Genomic DNA, 20,901 nt, shown 5'->3' on the forward strand with positions numbered 1-20,901 from the left:
GGCCCAAGCATAGCTGCATAACAGAGAAGAAAACAAGAACTGCTTCATCATAGAAACATCATTTTCACCACTTCGTCTGCAGTATAACTGGAGGGTCTACCTGACCAACTTATTACATCAGAAAACAAGCTCTTCAAATTGTCACAGCTCCAAACATCTGTAATCTGACCTGCACCGAAATTAACAAGCACCAATTCATCAAAAAGAAAGAAATTACTTATGAGATCCCTCATATTAATATTATTCTTGCAAGCAACTTGATTTTTTTTTTCAGAACACTTGCTCAGGTGACTTACATTGTTGCTTAAAATTTTTCTCATTTCTCCCAATCAAAATCACATTAATCGCTTCAGGAAGCTACATATAATACAACTTCTGTCTCAGACCAAATTCCAAACTTAATTGATAGAGTGATAGCTGAAAATTTCTGCAGACAAGACTGCCCAGTTTCAGCAACATACCCAAGATTGACCTTACTGTCCAAAGAGTAAATCTCGTTCAATACTGCTTAACTGTTCGTTAACAAAAGGCACACAATTGATTCCAGAAGCCACTACTAATATGAAATTATGCCAGATGATTGAAAGTATTTGCATCTTTTACTAGTTTCAATTTGAATCTCTTCATTCCCACCAGTATTCCCCACAAGAACATTCTCCTTGCTTAAAATGGTGAAATCGATTAGAATCTCTTACTATAATAAGCCTTCTTTCAAGCTTCGAAATGTGCTTAATAGCTGTATGGCAATCTTCACAAATTCTCAAGTTTTTCATAACACGTATTGGTTTGTGTTTCGGTAAGGTCAAAATTCCATAAGCAACAGCTAGTCTTTCACTATGATACTTGAGCATGTGCTCTTTTTCCTCCTCATCAACATCGTGTAACACCAACTTTATGGATGACACATAACCATCTTGCTTCATTCTTGATTCCAATTCTTCTAAGAATGAATAAATCCTGTCCTTTTCTGGGTGGCAAGTATCTCCAGCTGCAAATGTATGGATGTTGATTTGCACTTCAAGCCAACTATACCCAGACACCTTTTTAACCCCTTTGTCCCTCATTTTCAATCTCATTTGTCGAACATCATACCATCTTCTTGAAGCTGCATATAAATTTGAAAGACGCACATACATTCCTGAGTTATCAGGCTCCATTTTAAAGATATTCTCAGCAGCCTTTTCTGCAAGCTCAATATTCCCATGAACCTTAGCTGCACCAAGCAAGGCACCCCACGTTGCAGCATCTGGTGAAAATGGCATGGTCCTGACTAAATTCTGTGCTTCATCTAAACTTCCTGATCGGCCTAGAAGATCAATCATACATGTATAGTGTCGTGGGCTTGGTACTACGCCATAACAGAGTACATAGTGTTTCAGGGTTTTCTGTGTCCCTAGGGAGAGTTACAACTTCAAGGCTGGAACCACGCGCCTGTACCTGCAAGATAACAGAGACTCCTTGGGTAGGGAGCTCCGCCTCCAACGATCAAGTTAGCAAATGAAGGAGTTGTAATGCGGAATGTAAATAGGTGCCGGATGCTAGGACGGGTCTCGCAGGCTGTACCGAGTGGTGTGTGATTGTCTTGGGATTTGTGTCCGTGTGTTTCTTGTGAACAGTCTCTGTCATTAATGAGCATTTATGACAGTATTTATAGCATCGGGAAGCGTGCCAAGTTCTAGGGTTTTTGGCCAACCCTAAGACTGGCTGGGCTTTCTTGGGATTTGGGCCCAATCTGCTACCTGCTTAGGCAAGGATGAAGGGCCACATGGCATAGCATAGGAAGTCCATGGTGGACCAGCTGAAGTGTGCCACGTGGCAGGCCCCGATAAGTCCAACTGGGTGACACTTGTCAGGACCTGATTGGTCCACATGGCGAGGGGTGATTGGAGGGAAAATCCCCCTAATCATTTTCCCCTCACAGGTGGCACGTGTGACCTGTGAAAAGCGTCGCCCAGTGGGGAGGCGACAGGTGTCGACGGATAGCTTGGCCGAGTATTTTCTAGCCCAAGTTTTATTTGAATGTTCTTCTGCTCTTTCTTTCCCTATAAATAGGGCTGGTCAACAAGTCTATTTTTACATTTGTTCACATTATTTCCTGAAAGAGGTCTCTCGGACCCCTAAACTTGAGCTCTGACACTTTGCAACTTCTGACTTGCCAGGACGACTGTTTTACTGGGCGCCTACTTCGATCAAGCTTTTACAGAACTTAAGTTTCAGGTAACCATCTGTTCTTTTATTCTTTTTGCTTTTGCACTCTTTCTTTCTTTTTTGAAAATGAGACCTCAAAAGCATCCGGCACGACCTAGGTTAGTAATCAGCCGGTCACCGGGGACGGCTGAGTCTAGGACTAGGGGTGCCGACTGCCCTGCGGTACTTCAAACTTTGCGCAAGTCCCGGAATCCAACTGTCTTTGTATCTATGCAGGACAATATGGCAAGAACAAAAAAGACCAAGAGAATAGAAAACTCTGATGGCTCCTCTTTCCGGGTTCCGATTAGTGAAATATCGGACCAGCCGCCTGATATCGCAGGGACCCAAGGTGGCCCTTTACCCGAGAGCTCTGAGGAGGGACCTAAGGTAGTTCCTTCTCACTTTACTGTTGACCTGGCCAGTCAGCAGACGACCCCCAAAGAAAAAGAAGGGTCGGCCCCTTCAAGAAATGGGGAGGAGTCGGACTCTTCTAATAGCGAGTCTGGCTCTAGCTCGTCGAGCCGCCCTTCTATAAGCTCGGAAGAGAGACATAATCGCTTGAAGGAGGCGAGAGATTCTCATGCGGCTGAAAAGGGGGAAGGTTGGTTGGAACAATCCGCCTCTCATAGGGAGTTGAACACTCCTTATTACTGCCATGTACCCAAGGGCCGAATCAAGGCCATGAGAGAGCGCATAAACACCTTTCTTTCGGACCATACGATGGGTCCGAATTATCGAGTATTCGTGCCGGATGGCGAGGACACAGTCGTAGCTATGGGGACGCCTGTTTTGGCTGTTACGAGAAGCGGCCATCAAGGCTGGATTGCGGTTTCCACTGCATCCGGCCGTCCAGCAAATCCTCGATGGGTACGAGGTGGGGCTTTGGCAGTTAGCCCCCAACTCTTGGTTCAACATTCTTTGCTATGTAGCCGGATGTGAGATGTATGGGGTGGAGCCAAATTTCGAGGCGTTCGCCCATATGAACTACCTCAGCCGAACCCCCAAAGCAAGCGGTACCGACTGGTACCAAATAAAAAGTCATAAGGGCTATCTTATGACCAAAGGCAAAGAGAATAAATGGAAGGATTGGAGAAACACCTTCCTCATCATTTCCAGCCTTGAGAACCTGCTGAACAAACTCTACAATAGGTGGAACAAGGATCCGCCTCTTCTAGAAGGCGGTCGCAGCATGCCGCTTGTTCCCCTAAAGGCCAGGGAAGAGATCCTGGACCGAGGGCTTTTTAAAGTAGAGATTAGGGCAAACTCTGCTACTGGGGTACGAGAACAAGTGCCCCTAAAATGCGTCCCTGAGTTTCAATGGCTCTATGACGAGTTTTACCTGGCCGCCTGTGGCCTTAGTAGTCGGTCCTCCAGAGGTAGCCGGCCACTTGAAAATATGTACCCTTCACTTTGATTTGTTTGAAAACTTTTCTAGCTTTTGTGGTTCTCATTTGTAGTTGAGGCTATGGACCAAATTATTGCTTCCTAGAAGGCGGCTGCCATGTTGCGAGCCTCCATAATGCAACAGCAGCGATCCGCTTCTGGTTCTCCTGCCAAGGGGACGCCCACAGTGAGTGTCGATTCTTAAAACTCGTCTTTGAAAGACTGCTTGATGAATATTGACCACTTGTCTCTTTTGCAGACGGGCACTTCCAAACCCTCATCCTCCCACCATTCGGACTCGAAGGTTCGGAAGCGAACTGGTGAGAGTACGCCTGGATCTACCAGGAAACAATCGGCTGACAAACAGCCGGACACCCCACAAAGTTTGGGGAACCCACCACCTGTTGTGACACGGCCGCCGAAAAGTATAGCCTGCTCTGCTAGACTTGCTTATTTCTTTATCACTCTCTTTATGTTTCTGATGTTTCTCTTTTTTTATGTAGGCGACCCTTCAGAGCCAGACTTGGTCCAAATGGCCAAGTCTATGATTAAGGCCGTCCCTCAAGAGGAGAGGGAAGCGGTCAAGGGAGTCGGCACCCTTGACCTGGATGGCATCATGGGTCCCCTCTCTGAGGTAGACTTAGAATATTTTTAAACTTTATTGCATGTCATGCCGCCTGCTTTTCTCAAATCTGACGCCTGTTTTTCCTGTTTTCAGACCATGTTGAGAGTACACGGCCTTCGTAGGCCGATTAACGCCAAAAACAAAGAGGTAAGGGCTGCTAAAGCTAGGGCCGCCTCTAACGCTGATAAGGCAATGTTTCAAATTGCCCAAAATGAATTTTTGACAACTGACATTCTTTATTATCAGGCGCAGGCCACTGCCAATATCCGTACTGAGTTGGAGGCGGCCAAAAAGAAGAACGACGAACTGGAGGCGACGGTCAAGAGCCTCAAGGATGAGCTGAGGCCGCTTAAACAGAAGATGACTCAGTTCGAGACCTTGGAGAAATCCTTGGCTTCGGTCAAATAGCGCCTGGTCCAGCAGGAGAAGAGCCTTACTAATGAGCTCTCGGCCAAGGCCGAAAAAGAGAAAATGGAGTTGGCCCGGGCCATGATGGACGACTCTGCTCAAATCATGAGGATGACCTGGATGGCTCTCTTTCCAAAAGCTCATTATGCCGCCTGGGAGAAGAAATTCGCTGCTTGTATAGAAAATTACAACCAGCAAATCATGCAGCAGGCGGCTGAGGAGGACCAGGCGGCCGAGTCTAGCTCAGAAGAGGAGGAAGAGGTGGTGGCCCTGCAGCCGATTGTGGTGGAAGCATCTAAAGAAGCTGCCCCTGATGCCGAGATAAGTAAGAAGGATGCCCCTCAAAACCAGGCGTCCCTTGCTGATCAGGCGGCAGTCAATACCGAAACTCTACCACAAACTTAAAGCTTTTTATATTCAATCTTATCTTCGGCCTGCGTGCCGTTTGTTTTTGTATATCTTTACCCGGCCAGGGGGCCGGGGCTTCTGAATATTTTGCCAGCTTGTCTGGTTTTAACTTAACTTTGCCAGCTTGTCTGGCTTTAATTTGATATGATTTGGCGACTGTTGAGTCGTCTTGCTGTTACATATGTTGTTGTCTTTTGACTTTTGTTTTGTTGAATTTTGCCAAACATTTTGCATGTCGCGACTTAATAGCCGCTTGTATGGCGTATCCATGTTAAACTTTTTAGCTAAACTGTTGGATCCTGATGCCGACTGCCCTTCCCCCTGGACGACTAGGTTACTTCTTGAAGTAGAGAGTAACTAGTCGGCCATAGACAGTCGGATCCCAGCAGTAAACATAACCAGCCTTGAGTGAAATGCACTTAGTCACAGTGGTAAGGTACCGACTGAATTAATCAACTTACGGTGCATTTCAAGTCACAGGGGTCGCCTAGTTCTTAGAGAACAGTCGGTTAGTCGCTATTTTATTAATTGCCGTAAGCTCCTTGGTATGTTTACGAGAAACATAGTAGGATGCTTGTTGTTTGGACGACTGTTAATTAAGATGGGTGTATCAGTCGTTATCACATCCAGTCGGACACCGAGAGGTCCTTCTAAATTGTTCGGATTCATTTAGTATTTCTTAGTGGGAATGTTTGTTTGAGTGCCTTTTTGCCAAAGACCAGGCGGATTGCTCAAACTTTTAGGATTCCAGACCAAGTATGGAAGAACAACTATGGTTTAACTATGGTGTTAACCAATCGTGGCTGCTCCTAATCCTGAGTACTAGAGGTATCAGTCGCCTATGGGCGACTAATCCCCTTGATTCGTCAATTTTTGTTGACTATCTATTAACTCAGAGGGCGCCTCTTGTACTTATCCCAAGTAATACAGGCGGCTATCCGACGCACATGTCAGCTGCTGACACTTATGAAAGTGTTGAGTTATCCTTGTCTCAAAACGGACACGTTGTCCTCGGGGACAGCCGTATAGGGGCCGTGTAAGTAGTTTATAGAGCATTATTCCACCCAAATGGGAGCTGCTCTGCGACGAATCTCATCCAAATGGCATGTCGTCGGACGCCTGCTATTTTTTGGGACAGGTTGTATTAATTTAAAAATTAAGCGTAATCAAGCGGCTTGGTGCCTGGGTTGATTAGCCGTATGGTGGGCAAACAGGTGTGCCCTTTAGTAAATATGTGTTGGAGGGTATCCGTCTGTCTTGGGACAGACGGATTGTACCCCTTTTTGAAACATATGAAAAGAAGGTAAACTTGGAACTTTCATTAATAAACTTTAAATACTTACATCAAAAGTAATATTTCTTCAGATTGTCTACATTCCAAGTCCTAGGCAGGGGTCGGCCCTCTGGAGTTTCCAGACGGTAGGTGCCGTCCCTGACCTCCTCATAGATTCGGTAGGGTCCTTCCCAATTAGGAGTTAGCTTTCCCAACTCGTTGGCCCTGCCGACTGATTCCATCTTCCTTAGTACAAAGTCCCCTACTTTGAGTGGGCGCTTATGTACTCTTCTGTTGTAGATTCGAGTCATTCTCAGGCGGTATATTTCATGGCGTAGGGCAGCATTGCCTCTACGTTCTGGGAGGGAATCCAATGCCAGGCGCATTGCTTCCCAATTTGTATCTTCACTATACAGCATAACTCGGAGAGACGGCTCATAGTGCTCAACGGGTAGGACAACTTCTGCCCCATATGTTAGGAGGAAAGGTGTTTCTCCAGTCGCTCCTTTTTCAGTCGTCCTTATGGCCTAGAGAACATGTGGTAGTTCGTCTGCCCATAGGCCGCCTGCTTTTTCAATCTTCTTCTTTATACCGTCTGAGATGATTTTGTTAAATGCTTCAACCTGGCCGTTTGCTTGCGGCCTTCCGACTAATGCAAAACAGTAGGCAATGCCTTGATCTCTCAACCAAGTTTTGAGAACAGGCGTCTCAAACTGGGGACCGTTGTCAAAAACCATGGACATAGGAACCCCAAAACGAGTGATCACATTCCTCCAAATGAAGGAGATTACATCCTTGGTCTTGATGCCCCTGACTGCCTCGGCCTCCACCCATTTGGTGAAGTAGTCGACTGCTACCAGGATGTACCTTCTGCCGCCTGATGCAGGCGTATAGGGTCCTAGAATATCCATGCCCCACTTAGCAAATGGTATTGGGCTGTGGATAGCCGTTAGATCTGTAGCTGGACGATGAATCAATTTGCCAAACCTCTGGCACTTGTCACACTTTTTAACCAGATCCATGGCGTCTGCCTCCAGAGTTGGCCAGAAGTACCCTTGCCGCCTCACTCTCTGAGCAAGCGACCTACCGCCTATGTGAGAGGCGCAATATCCAGAGTGTAGGTCTTCTAGGACCTCTCGCCCTTTCTCTGGGGTAACACATTTCAAGAAGGGTTGAAGGTACCCTCTCTTGTAGAGTTCCCCCTTTATCATTTCAAAACTGGACGCTCGCTTTTTCAGTGAGGCCGACTGATGATGATCATCCGGCAAGGTGCCGTCTGTTAGGTATGCCCTGATTGGATCCATCCATGTTGAACTTCTATCAAGTATTGCAATGTTGTTTTCCTCAATACTCTGTTTTTCCATTACCTCCCAAAATACAGTTCTAGGGGTGTCGCATGAGGCCGAGGATGCCAGTTTGGACAAGGCGCCTGCCTGGTTATTCTCGGACCTTGGGACCAGAGTTAATTGGAAATCTACAAGCGAGCTTTCCGCCTGTTTCACTGCATCTAGGTACTTGACCATAGCCGGATGAGTAGCTTCATAATCCCCATTGTACTAGCTGACTATGAGTTGTGAATCAGAACAGGCGGCTATCCTTCTTGCCCCGGATGCTTTACACATGCGGATGCCAGCCAAAAGGGCTTCATACTCAGCTTCGTTGTTTGATGCCTGAAACTTGAAATGAAGCGCATACTCATACCTGTCGCCCTCTGGCGACTGACATACAATACCTGCCCCACAACCATTTGCTGTGGAACTCCCATCAACATAGACTTTCCAGAGTTGATCAATTTCTTCATATTCTGGTGGCCGGGTCATCTCAACTATAAAGTCTGCAAAGGCTTGCCCCTTCACAGTTTTTCTGGGCTCGAACGTGACCTCAAGGCTTTGGATCTCAATTGCCCACTTTATCATCCGTCCTGACGACTCCATGGTCGTCAGGGGCCGTTTGATTGGCTGGTCTGTGTAAACGACCACCGGATGTGCCAGGAAATAAGGCTTCAATTTCTTCACTGCCATGTACAGGGCGAGTCCAAATTTCTCCACCAGTGGGTACCTCAACTCTGCATTCTTCAAGACATGACTGAAAAAGTAGACTGGGAGTTGGCAGCCGTCTCTTTCTGCTAAGAGGACGACACTTAAAGCATGACCTGATACTGCGAGATACATGTAAAGCACTTCTTTTGGCAAAGGACTGACGAGTCTCGGCAGGGAATGCAGATGTTCTTTCAGCTTTTGGAAGGCCGACTCAGTATCCAATCCCCATTCAAACTTTGCTTTCTTTCTAATTGCCTGGAAAAAGTAGAGGCACTTGTCGCCTGCCCGACTGAGAAACCTTCCGAGAGCTGCGAGGCAGCCTGTTAGCCTTTGTACCTCTCGGACGGTGCGAGGCGACTGCATGTCAATGACCGTCTGCACCTTGTCGCGATTTGCCTCTATTCCCCTTTGATTTATCAGGAATCCGAGTAACTTCCCAAACTCAACTCCAAAGACACACTTTTTTGGATTAAGCATGACTCGGTGCCGCCTGAGTGTGGCGAATGTTTCTCGGAGGTCGGCCAGATGATCTGTTTGGAGTTTTGACTTCACAATCATATCATCAATGTACGCCTCCACATTTCTTCCAATTTGTTCAAAAAACACAGTGTTTATCATTCTTTGGAAGGTTGCCAGGGCGTTCTTCAGACCAAACGGCATGACCGAACAATAGAGTCCCTGCTCTGTAACAAAGGCAGTTTTCTCTTGTCTTTTTTCCACAGAGGGATCTGGTGAAAGCCTGAGTAGGCGTCCATGAAGCTCATCAAGGCATGGCCGGCTATTGAGTCGACCAAGCTGTCGATCTTTGGCAAAGGATAGCTGTCTTTCGGACATGCCTTGTTTAAATCAGTGTAGTCCACACACATGCGCCAGGAACCATTCGGCTTTTTGACTAGCACAACATTTACAACCCATTCTGGGTAGAAACACTGCCGAATGTATCCTGCATCAAGTAACTTCTTTACCTCGGCGGCGGCCGCCTGGTTTCTTTCTTCACCATGATGTCTTTTCTTCTGTCGTACCGGCTTCTTTTTAGGGTCGACGGCTAGCTTGTGTACCGCCAGGTCTGGACTAATACATGGCATCTCATCCACCTTAAATGAAAAAATATCTTGGAACTCTTTCAACAGTTGGCGAAGGTCATCGCCAAGTTCAGTCAGAGCAGTCGTCCCCACCTTAACAGTTCGGTCAGGACGACTGTCATCGAGGGCGACATCTACGTGCTCCCCAGCTGGCTGAGGGCGAAATACATCCGGCTGCTCCTCAGCCAGTGATTGCTATTGCTTATGCTTTTTCTTGACCTCCGTCTCGGAGGCTTTTCTCTTCCTGCCGCCTGCCTCTTGGGCAGACGCTTCTTCTATGGCTTTGCCAGTTGGGCCGTCTGAAGTTACCGTTGTCTTGATGTTAGTGAGGTAACATTCTCAGGCCATTCTCTGGTCCCCCATTATGGAACCGACCGTTTTGTCATTCTTCTCAAACTTGAGCAACATAAGGGATGGAATGATAACTGCTTTAGAGTCATTAAGGGTGGGGCGCCCAAGGATCATGTTGTAAGCAGTAAGCTCTTCCACAACCAGGAAACGAATGACCATGTGGCGGCCCTCACCTCTCTCACCCAGACGGACGGGCAAGTCAACTTGACCAATCGGATGGACGACTCCCCCTCCAAATCCTACGAGAGGATGGGAGACAGGTTGTATACTCTCAAGCCTGTACTTGAGCTTGGTCAAGAACTTATGGCTGATGAGGTCCGACGAACTCCCTGTATCAATAAGTATCATGTCGACTCTCTGATTGGCCACTTTACACTCGATGACAATTGGGTCGTCATGCGGTCGTCGGACACCACCCGAATCTTTCTCAGAAATAATAACCTCAGGAAACGAGCTACCAGAGGTCTCACCTTGATTAACAGAGTTAACATCCAGTTTTCTGATGTTATCCTTGTTTCCCCGAACAGTCGGGCCTCCCCCTGCATAGCCGCCTGCTATTGTATAGATGGCAGCTTCATCAGTGTCAGAGCTGTTGGCCGGCTTCTGTCTTTTTTGCCTGGCCGACTGATTCTGGTTGGGGGGCTGCTTTCTTTTTGGTTTCTTGACATAAGAGTCCAGATCACCTTTTTCAGCCAACTGATCCAGCAGACGCTTGAGACTGATGCATTCGTTGGTCTCATGCTTAACGTCATCATGAAAATGGCAGTGCTTGCCTTGGTTGCGGTTGCTAGGATCACCCTTCATAGGTGCCGGCTTCTCAAGTGAGAGTCGGCCCTTAACTTCGTTGAAAATGGTATGATTATCTTTGTTGAACTCATACTTGGGGGAGTATGGAGTGAATTCCTTTCTCTTCTTACTGGACGGTTGACTAGTGGAGTCCGCCATCCAAACATCTTTTCTCTTCTTCTCTTCCTTAGGGGCCGCTTTCTGTGAACGACCCTCCTTTTTCTCGGACCTCTTCTGGTCCCCTTGCTTTCCCATGTGACAGAGGTCGACTGCCTGTATGTAGGTCTCGGCCTTCGTCATTGCCTCTTGGAGAGTAGCCACTCTCTTTTTGACTAAATCGAATTTGAAGTTCGACCCGTCCTTCAACCCCTTGAAGAAATCTGTATAGGCTACTTCATCCGGCAGGTTGGGTATTTGTATCCTCATCAGATTGAATCTCTTTATGTAGGAGTGTAATCCCTCCTTTTCTCCCTGCTGGACGGCTCCTAGATCAAGAGTCGTCTTCCTGGCAGGTATATTCATGGAAAAGTTTGATGCAAACAAATAAGCTAATGTTCTGAAGTTGTTAATACAGCCGGCCGGCAGGTTGCCGAACCACCGTTGGGTGACTCCCTTTAGAGTGGCAGGAAAACATCTACACCATGTGGCATCGTCCAATCCTTGAAGGTAAATTAGATTGGTGAATGCCATCAGGTGATCCTCTGGGTTAGTGGTGCCATCATAGGCGCCTACTAACACATTTTTCACTTTAGCCGGCTGGGCGGCTTGTAAAATTTCCTTGGAGAAGGCGGTTGGCTGTTCTCCAAGTTGAAGCAATCGTAACTGCCAGTCCAAAGGCTGGACATTCTTAGCTGTCTGACCTCCAAAAGGAGGACGTGGTAAAAAGTAGTGAGTTTGCGGCACATATGGCGGCTGAGTGACATATAGTGCCGACTATTGTTGATGAGAGCTAGAATCGGAGTGGCACTGCTTGTCCGGATCTCATAGTTTGACCTTGAATTATTCATAGAAGTGTTTTGTATACTGTCAAGAAAATCAGAAGTGGAGGCCGACTCAGACCGCTGTTGGCTCCTTTTCTGCTGAATCGGCAGCCGGGCGTCTGAGTAGGATTTCTTTGAGCCGTCTGGTTGAACCAGGCGGATTGGTTTCCTTCCCAATGAGGCAGGGATACGGTGTTTGGACAAATTGACTAGAGGTACCCGCCTCTCCTCTTGGCGAGGGTGGGGGGTTGCCTCACGGTCCTTCAATGACTTCTTCTTTCCTGAATGGGAAGGCTTTTTGCTCGACTGCCCTTTTTGGGAGACAACCGTCTTTTTGTTGATGAGATCTTTAATCTCACCCTTGAAACTTCTCATGATGGTCATAAGATCATTCCTTGAGACAGGAGCTGTCTAGTCGACCGCTTGATGAGAGTCGGCTGAAGGTCCGACTGTTTGGCCTGGACCAGCCTGGTCTTGCCGTTCCTGCCTTTCACGAGGGGTAGTGCGTCGAGCCCTCAAGGACCCGTCTGGGGCCGTGTGAGTCTCGACTTCAGGCTCAGTATCATGGTCTGAGTAGACTTAAGGATCGTCCTCTGGACGCCTCTCTTCTGGATTTGGTACAGATTGTGACACCATCTCAAAGGTACTCTCCCCACAGACGACGCCAAAATGTTTCGGGGTTTTCTGTGTCCCTTAGGAGAGTTACAACTTCAAGGCTGGAACCACGCGCCTGTACCTGCAAGATAATGGAGACTCCTTGGGTAGGGAGTTCCGCCTCCAACGATCAAGTTAGCGAATGAAGGAGTTGTAATGCGGAATGTAAATAGGTGTCGGATGCTAGGACGGGTCTAGCAGGCGGTACCGAGTGGTGTGTGATTGTCTTGGGATTTGTGCAATCTGTGTGTTTCTTGTGAACAGTCTCTGTCATTAATGAGCATTTATGACAGTATTTATAGCATTGAGAAGTGTGCCAGGTTCTAGGGTTTTTGGCCAATCCTAGGACTGGCTGGGCTTTCTTGGGATTTAGGCCCAATCTGCTACCTGCTTAGGCAAGGCTGAAGGGCCACATGGCATAGCATAGGAAGTCCATGGTGGACCAGCTGAAGTGTGCCACGTGGCAGGCCCCGATAAGTCCAACTGGGTGACACTTGTCAGGACCTGATTGGTCCACATGGCGAGGGGTGATTGGAGGGAAAATCCCCCTAATCACATAGCATAGAAATATTGTTTGGCTCTGTCAACCAAACCAGCATGAGCACAGGCTGACAGCACAGCCACCTGAAAGGCTAATCAATATAATAAGCAAGACATTCTATAAACAAGGTTATTAAAAAGTGAATAAGAAAATGAACAAGAGGATGTAGTTTCCAGTTTTACTCCTTAGTCACATGTGTTAATGAATATATTTGTACATACAATTAATTTGGTTCTGTATTTGCAAAACATTAGCTCTAAGTAGTCTTCAAACATATTAGGCTCAGATTTACAAGCACAATAAAGATGGGAATGACATATTATGGGAGATAATGAAGCAGCTAGAAACCACTGATAATAGTTTTAAGAACAAAGGAAGCTAGTAGGAACCAAAGCGTTATCAAAGATACAATGTCAAGTAATCATTTTTTTACCTATCCTCTTTCCTAATATTAGATTTTAAACATTTACAGAAAGCTACTGAAAATTTTGAGAAAAACAAAGAAATAGCAAGGGAACGGGAAACCCATATACATGGGAAAATCCTAGAAATATCACATATCACATGTAGTGGAAGAAAAAAATATTACACAGAATTTCAGGGATACAATTGAGAATTACTATCCCTTAAACACATTCAATACAGTTACCTACCATTTCAACCCCAATCTAACTAGCTCAATCATGAATTCATAATACTCTTATGCTCTAAATACTTCAAATCTAAAATTGTAAATAGAATAGCAATTGGCCTACTCCCTTTGGCTATAGAAGACGAAATCAACTGTCCAATAACATTGCAACAAAAGCTAAGATAACAGCACAGAAGAGTTTCATGTTTGGATACTATACCAATAATTAGCAATTATCAAATTAGCTATGGACAGTATGGAGGCATTCTTCTAGCTTAGATATACATCTATATATAACATTGCTAAAGAGACATTAAACTTTACGCTTGACACAAAGATGAAATAAGTGAAGCTTATGTGACTGAAAAAAATAATGCGGAGCACAAAGAGGCTTCATTTTGGGAGTGCTTGACCATGCTTTGTGTAAGACCCCTATTGTGCCATGCGCGGCATGGCGTGCCTAGGCAAAGGCACACTAGAAGCTTGGCTCGGCACTAGGCAAGGCAAACTATGTAAATAGTACTATATGACCCTATGGTGTGGCTTTTAAATAAACAAAGCCACTAGGGTGCTTCACTATATTGGCAGGCTATTATTGTGTTACTGTCACTTGCGTGTTCACTAGTATTTCAAGCCTGAAACCTCTATAGGGAATGGGTGCCTCCTATGGCTGGGGGCCGGCCATAGGCAGCTCCTTGGCTAAGGCCATGAAGCATGGTACCTAGACCTTGGCACAAGGTTGGCTTAATGCTTGGCGAGCTTAGTGACTTGGGTTTATGCGAAGGCTCGTGGCGAGCCTTAGCTTGTGCGCACTTGGCTTGGCAGCGAAGTGACGTGACGCTTGGGATGTGGCACGGAGCTTTGAAGCATCGTGACTCTTGCCAAAGGTTGTGATGCTTGCGAAGCAGCATGATGGGTTGCGATACGACGCGACGCTTGCGAAGTGATGCATTGCTTGGTGCGAACCGACATTTGGATCCGAAGTGATGCGATGGATGCGAAGGGACACAATGGTTTGCAAAGCGATGCATTGGTTGGAATCGGTGTGATGGTTTGCGAGCGAGGCGATGATTGGTGAACTATTGCGATGGTATGTTGATTTAACGCTCAGATAAGGACTCAAACGATGCTGCCCTTCACATAGTTGGTGACGGTTCGAGGACAAGGCATTCAGTAGGAAACGAACAGGCACAATAGATGGTTGTGACGATCAACTATGTTTAGATTAGGATTGCTGACTTGGAATATTGTATGGATAGTTGCTTGAGTGCCACTTGGCACATATTCATGCATAGTGTTTGTTCGTCTATGGGAGGGGGCCTTTCTCCCATGCCTATAAATATATTACCTTGGGGGTTTGTCCAAGGCATCCAAATATTATGTGTAAAAACGTTATACATGATATTAATAAAGTATGTTGTGTTAAATGTTGAGTGTTGTATTATGTTCTTAATATCGTGCTTTCGTATTTAAGTTAAGTGTATGAAGTTAGGCTGGTTAGTGTGATCTTACGCCATCATAGTAAATTGAAAAATTTGTGTGCATTATTTATGTCTCCTCTTAAGAAGATTGCAAAGAAAGTTTTTCGTTCTGTTGCTCCTTATCTTCGAGAAATAAAGAGATTGGAGAAAGAGAAGGTTTGTGCCTATCAGAGTATCGATTACAAAATTGCTGATCGTTTGGAAGAAAGTTTAGATTTCCTATTCCTAGGAAATTGTTGTTACTCTATGAATTATCATCACAATCCCGCTCCTCTAAATCAACAAAACAATCTCGCTCCTTTAAATTATTGCTCTCACTCTTAGTCCTACAAAGTTAGCAATCTTTCGAAAGATTCTCCTACAAAAGTATCATAGAAAAATGGAGAAGTTTTTTGAAGAAGATAAGGCCACTTTGGCCAAGATCGAAAAGTACTTAGGGCTTGGCAATGATGATCTCCCCCCTAAATGGGATGATTCAAATTCTAGTGGGAAAATAAAGGGAGATGTTTGGTCCTAATGGAACTTCGTTGTACAAGGAGAAGGAGTTAGAGGTGGATGCGGAATTGAAGTATTTAAGGTAATAACTCACTCTTCTTCGAAGACGATTGAAGAGAAGGCATCTCCATACTCATCAGAGGATCGTGCTAAAGTCCCTGAACCGAAGTTATTCGATGGAACTAGGGATTCGAAGATCCCAAATAATTTCGTCTGGGATTTGGAGCACTATTTTAAAGTGACCAATTGGAGAGATGGCAGTAAAGTTGATTTGGCCGCACTGTTCGGTGATGCAAAGTTATGGTGGAGGTCTGGTCAAGAGGCCGATAAAATGGCTAGAAAGGATCCCATTTCTTCGCGGGATGTGATGAAAGACGAGATTAAAAAGTAATTCCTGCCATTTAATACATCTTGGGTTGCGAGGGATAAGTTAAAGGACCTTAAGCATACTAGCACAATTCGTGAGTATGTTAAGGAGTTCATGTCATTGATGTTAGATATCGGCAACATGTTCAAAGAGGACAAATTATTCCCGTTCATTCGGGTTTGAAATAATGGGCTCAAACCGAATTAAGGAGACAGAAAGTTCAAGAATTCTGCAATAGTTGCCGCTAAAGCACTGGTCGATTGGAAACCGTCAAACGTTTCTAATAACAAAGGCGGAAAAAGGTAGAAACAATGATCGTGGAAAGAAGAAAAATTTGGAAAGAACAAAGGTTTCCAAAGTGGTGAGAAGTCGAGTAAAAAATCCGACAACAACAAGGAAGATAACACTTCAAACAAGAAGTCACGTTTTAGCGATGGGTGTTTCATTTGCAAGGGGCCACACATAGCCAGAAACTGCCCCAAACGCCAACAACTTTCTGTGTCGTCGGGTGAATTGAGTGATAATGATGTATCCATGGAGAAGGATCAAGACAATGATGTTGCACCAAAGATGAACACTATGAAGTTATTGAGTGCATTCAAAAGAGAGCAAAAGGAACTCGTTGATGGCCTTACGTATTTTAGGGTCTCTGTAAATGGAATGGATATGTGGGCTACGGTTGGTACCGGGGATACCCATAATTATATTTAAGCTGGGTTAGTCAGGAAAATGGGCTTGAAAGTTCAGTCATCGTCGCACATTATCAAGATGGTTAACTCTGCTGCAAATTCCGTTGGTATTGTGAAGGATGTCCATGTCAAGATGGAGGCATGGAAAGGCAAAGTTGAATTGTTGGCCGTGGAGATGGACGATTATGAGTTAGTTTTAGGCAACAAATTCTTCAAGCAAAGGCGTTTGTTGCGCCATACTTAGGTGGGGTGACGATAACTGACGAAGCATATCCTTGCTTTGTCCCGGTAAGTTATCTACTGCAAATGTTTTTTCGACTAATGGTATGCTGTCTGCCATGCAGGTTAAGAAAGGTATTAAACGAGGTGAACCCACTTTCTTGGCCATTTTGGTTGAAGTGAAGAAGGATGTTGTTGAAATTGTCATGTTCCAGAAGGAATTTGTAGGCTTATTGCCTAGGGCCCTAGAGACTTGCCCAAGAGGCTTCCACCAAGGCGCAAGATGGATCATGCAATAGAGAAAGGCACCATACCGGATGGGGCCATCAGAATTGGCCGAATTGCGCAAGCAACTTGATGAGCTTTTGGATGCTGGGTTCATTAAGCCATCAAAGGCTCCTTATGGGGCGCTGATGCTGTTTCAGAAGAAGGCCGATGGTTAACTTAGTATGTGTGTGGATTATCGTGCTTTAAACAAAATAACGATGAAGAATTAGTACCCCAACCCGAGGACGGATGATTTGTTCGATAGATTGTCAAGGGCTACTTATTTCACCAAGCTTGATTTGCGTTTAAGGAGGGCGATGAGCCCAAGACAACTTGTGTAACTAGATATGGTTCTTATGAATTCCTTGTAATGCCGTTTGGACTAACCAATGCCCTGGCAACTTTCTCAAATTCAATGAATAATGTTCTTTACGACTATCTCGATAGTTTTTGCATCATTTATCTTGATGACATAGTTGAATATTCAAACATTTGGATGAGCATGTCAAACATCTTAGATTTTTTTTCGAACCAGCACGATGGGTTGCAATATGTGCAAACCGGCACTTGGGTGCTAAGCGATGCGACGGATGCGAAAGGACGCAATGATTTGCAAAGCGATGTGTTGGTTGGAACCAGTGCGATGGTTGGCAAGCGAGGCGATGGTTGGTGAACTATTGCAATGGTCTGTTGATGTGACGCTCGACCAAGGACTCAAGCGACGCTGCCCTTCACATAGTTGGTGACGGTTCGAGGACAAGGGATTCAGTAGGAAACGAACATCCACAAGGGACGATTGTGACGATCAACTATGTTTAGATTAGGATTGTTGACTTGGAATATTGTATGGATAGTTGCATGAGTGCCACTTGGCACACATGCGTGCATAGTGTTTGTTCACCTATGGGAGGGGGATGTCTCCCCCCATTCCTATAAATAGATGACCTTGAGGGTTTGTCTAATGCACTAAAAAATTGTGTGTAAATGTGCTATTAATGATATTAATAAAAGTTTGTTGTGTTAAATGTTGAGTGCTTTATTGTGTTCTTAATATTGTGCTTTCGTATTTAAGTTAAGTGTGTGAAGTTAAATATAAAAAGGGTAACATCACACAGTCTAAGTTGTGAACAGCCATTAGACAGAAAAAATCCATCCCCCACACCCCCCCCCCCAAAACAAAAAAAAAAATTCACCAATTCTGATTTAATCATTATCCTAACTTGTACAAGTTTCTGTATCATGATTCAACCAGAAGATTCTGTTACTATCACCCCAGTGATCCTCCATAAAAGAAGAAAAGAAAAGAAAAATAAATTTCCATGTTATGCAAATAATGCTCAGAGTCCTAGTACTGTACAAATGTGAATGCATATACTGTAACAGTTTAGCACTATAAATGGATTTGATTCTCTATGCAAAGAAAACTTTCTAATGCTCCACCTAATAAGAATGTTGATGAACGGACCAGTCATGATGCAGCTTCCCATCATATTGAAGGAGACTGCTAGTGGCTCACTAAATCCTGCTGTATTTAGCGTTCCTTTGCAGCTTTGCATTAATAATGCTACTCTACTGTTAATTTACTGGGCCTCCCCTTTCCCCCTCCACCAACTCCTATCAGCACAGGCAAACAAAGTAATGGAGAGGGTAGGATGAGGCATGGCATAACAATGCTACTTTAATATAATTCATAACAGTTCAACAGCTAAAAAAGCCAGGAATAATAAACAATAAATTTGTGTAATTACCATGGTTGTATCATCGGCTCTTATCCCAAATTTAGTCATTGTATCAAATACTGCCAGAGCTTGTAGGCCAAATCCATGTCTTGCATAGCCAGCAATCATAGTATTCCATGAAACATTATCCTTTTCAAGTATGCCCTTAAAGACATAGTTTGCTTTATGAATGCTTCCACACTTGCAATACATAGCAACTAACGCATTTCCTACATAGGTTGCACTTTCATATCCTATTTTAGTGACTTGCCCATGCATTTGCATACCTAATTCTAAAACACCAGTATCAGCACATGTGCTCAAAACACAGGTGTAAACCGATCTGTTTGATCTTTCTCCATTTCTATGCATCTCTGCAAATAGATGTAAAGCCTCCTCACTATGACCACTTTTTGCATAACCTGCAATCATCGCTGACCATGAGATAGTATCCCTCTGAGGCATCTTATTGAACAAATTCCTAGCTTCTTGAATATCATCCGTTTGCGCATAGCCACTAATCATTGTATTCCAAGAACTTATACTACGAGTAGGCATTGCCTCAAAGAGTTCCCTGGCAACATCTATTCTGTTCTTATGTACATAACCTGCAATTACAGAATTCCATGATACTACACCCTTCTCTGGCATCTGATCAAATACTCTCCGAGCTTCATCCAACCTACCATTTTGTATATAACCAGAAACCATTGCTGTCCACGCAAATGCATCCCTGCTCGGACACTTCACAAACAACTCTGGGCCTCAGATAGCTGCCCATTCTGAGCATAAGCTGATATCATAGTGTTCCATGAAACCTCATCTCTGTCAGGCATCCTGTCAAAAGTTTCTCTGGCTTCAACCAGCCTATTGGCCTTCACATACCCACCCATCAAACAATTCCATGACACCAATTCCCACCCTCCTCTTGACTCGAACAACGCAGCAGCCTCATCAACCCTCCCGTTCTGCACATATGCAGATATCATTCCATTCCATGATATAGAATTCTTTCTTGGCATCCTAGCAAACAATTCCCTAGCCTCATCCACAAACCCACCACGGGCATACCCCGACAGCATTGTATTCCAAGACACGATTTTTCTTACAGGCATTTTCTCGAAAAACCATCTAGCAGAAGCTAGATTCTGGTACAAAACATATCCATTCAACATCAAATTCCAAGAAAACAAGTTTCTCATTGGCATTTCATCAAACATCTGGTGGGCATCCCGAAATCTGCGATTTGACAAATACCCAGATATCATTGAATTCCAAGAAACTACAGTTCTACTTGGCATTGAATTGAAGAGTTCGAGGGCTGATTCGAAATGGCCTCTTCTCATATAATTGGTTATCTGGGTATTCCATTTGATTATATCTTTTTCTGAGAATTGAAGTTGATTCAAATTCTGTAATTTGTTTTGCGTATTGAAGTTCTTGGATGTTGGTGGTGTTACAATACTTGTGCTGGTAAGTGAACTGATGGAGAAATGCTTTCTGAAAGCACGAACACAGGAATGCTGCATTAATCGCCGCCAACAGCAATTCCCGCGCATTACTCGGTTTTATGAAAGATTGGAAGGAACATACGTAAGGCGTAGCACTGTCAATTCGGATTCGGTTCGGAATGAAATGATTTCGGTTTAAAACTGGTTCATAATTGCAGTGCGGTTCAGTCCCGTTTCTGATTATCATCGAGTCAATTCAGTTTTGGTTTATTTTTGTGCGGTTTTTATTTGGTTAAGGTCGTAAATAGTTTGGGTAGTAAGTTGTTCGAGTCATATTCGGGTTGGTTTGAAACGGGTCATACTAGGAGCGGGTTTGCGTGGGATACTCTGGGTTTGGGTTCATGTCAGCTCGTTTATAATCGGGTCGGTGATTATACGAGTCGAGTTTATCGAGTAGCAGGTCAAATCGCCGGGTTCATTTTATTGACGGGTCGATTTGGATCGGTGGGGAAAAAATGGGTCTATTTGATTTGGATTAATTTTGGTCGGGTTAAAACCAAGTCTAAACAAGTTTTGTTGGGTTGAAGCAGGTTTAGTTTCATATCGATTCGAGATTTAAACACATCAGTTCATTTTTAGTTATTGATTGTTTTCATCTTAGTTTATCATACTTTATACGATACAAATTTATACGGTATTTTGTATTAATATTGTCTTATCATTTTTGGCTATTCATATGATCAGTTTAGAAATCATGTCACAATCATAATTGAGTTATCGAATTATGTATGGATTATCATTGATTTTATGTTGTGTTAAGATCACTTTATTTTATTATTCATTAGTTTAATATTTGTATATAT

General features: G+C 44.4%; 1 pseudogene; it reads right to left on the reverse strand.

The window, feature by feature from the left end:
* Positions 1–240: 240 nt before the first annotated feature.
* On the reverse strand, positions 241–20,688 carry LOC110732882 (annotated as a pseudogene).
* Between the last annotated feature and the right edge of the window lie 213 nt (positions 20,689–20,901).

The sequence above is a fragment of the Chenopodium quinoa genome, unplaced genomic scaffold (assembly GCF_001683475.1).
Source record: "Chenopodium quinoa cultivar QQ74 unplaced genomic scaffold, ASM168347v1, whole genome shotgun sequence".
In the NCBI taxonomy this organism is placed as follows: Eukaryota; Viridiplantae; Streptophyta; class Magnoliopsida; order Caryophyllales; family Amaranthaceae; genus Chenopodium; species Chenopodium quinoa.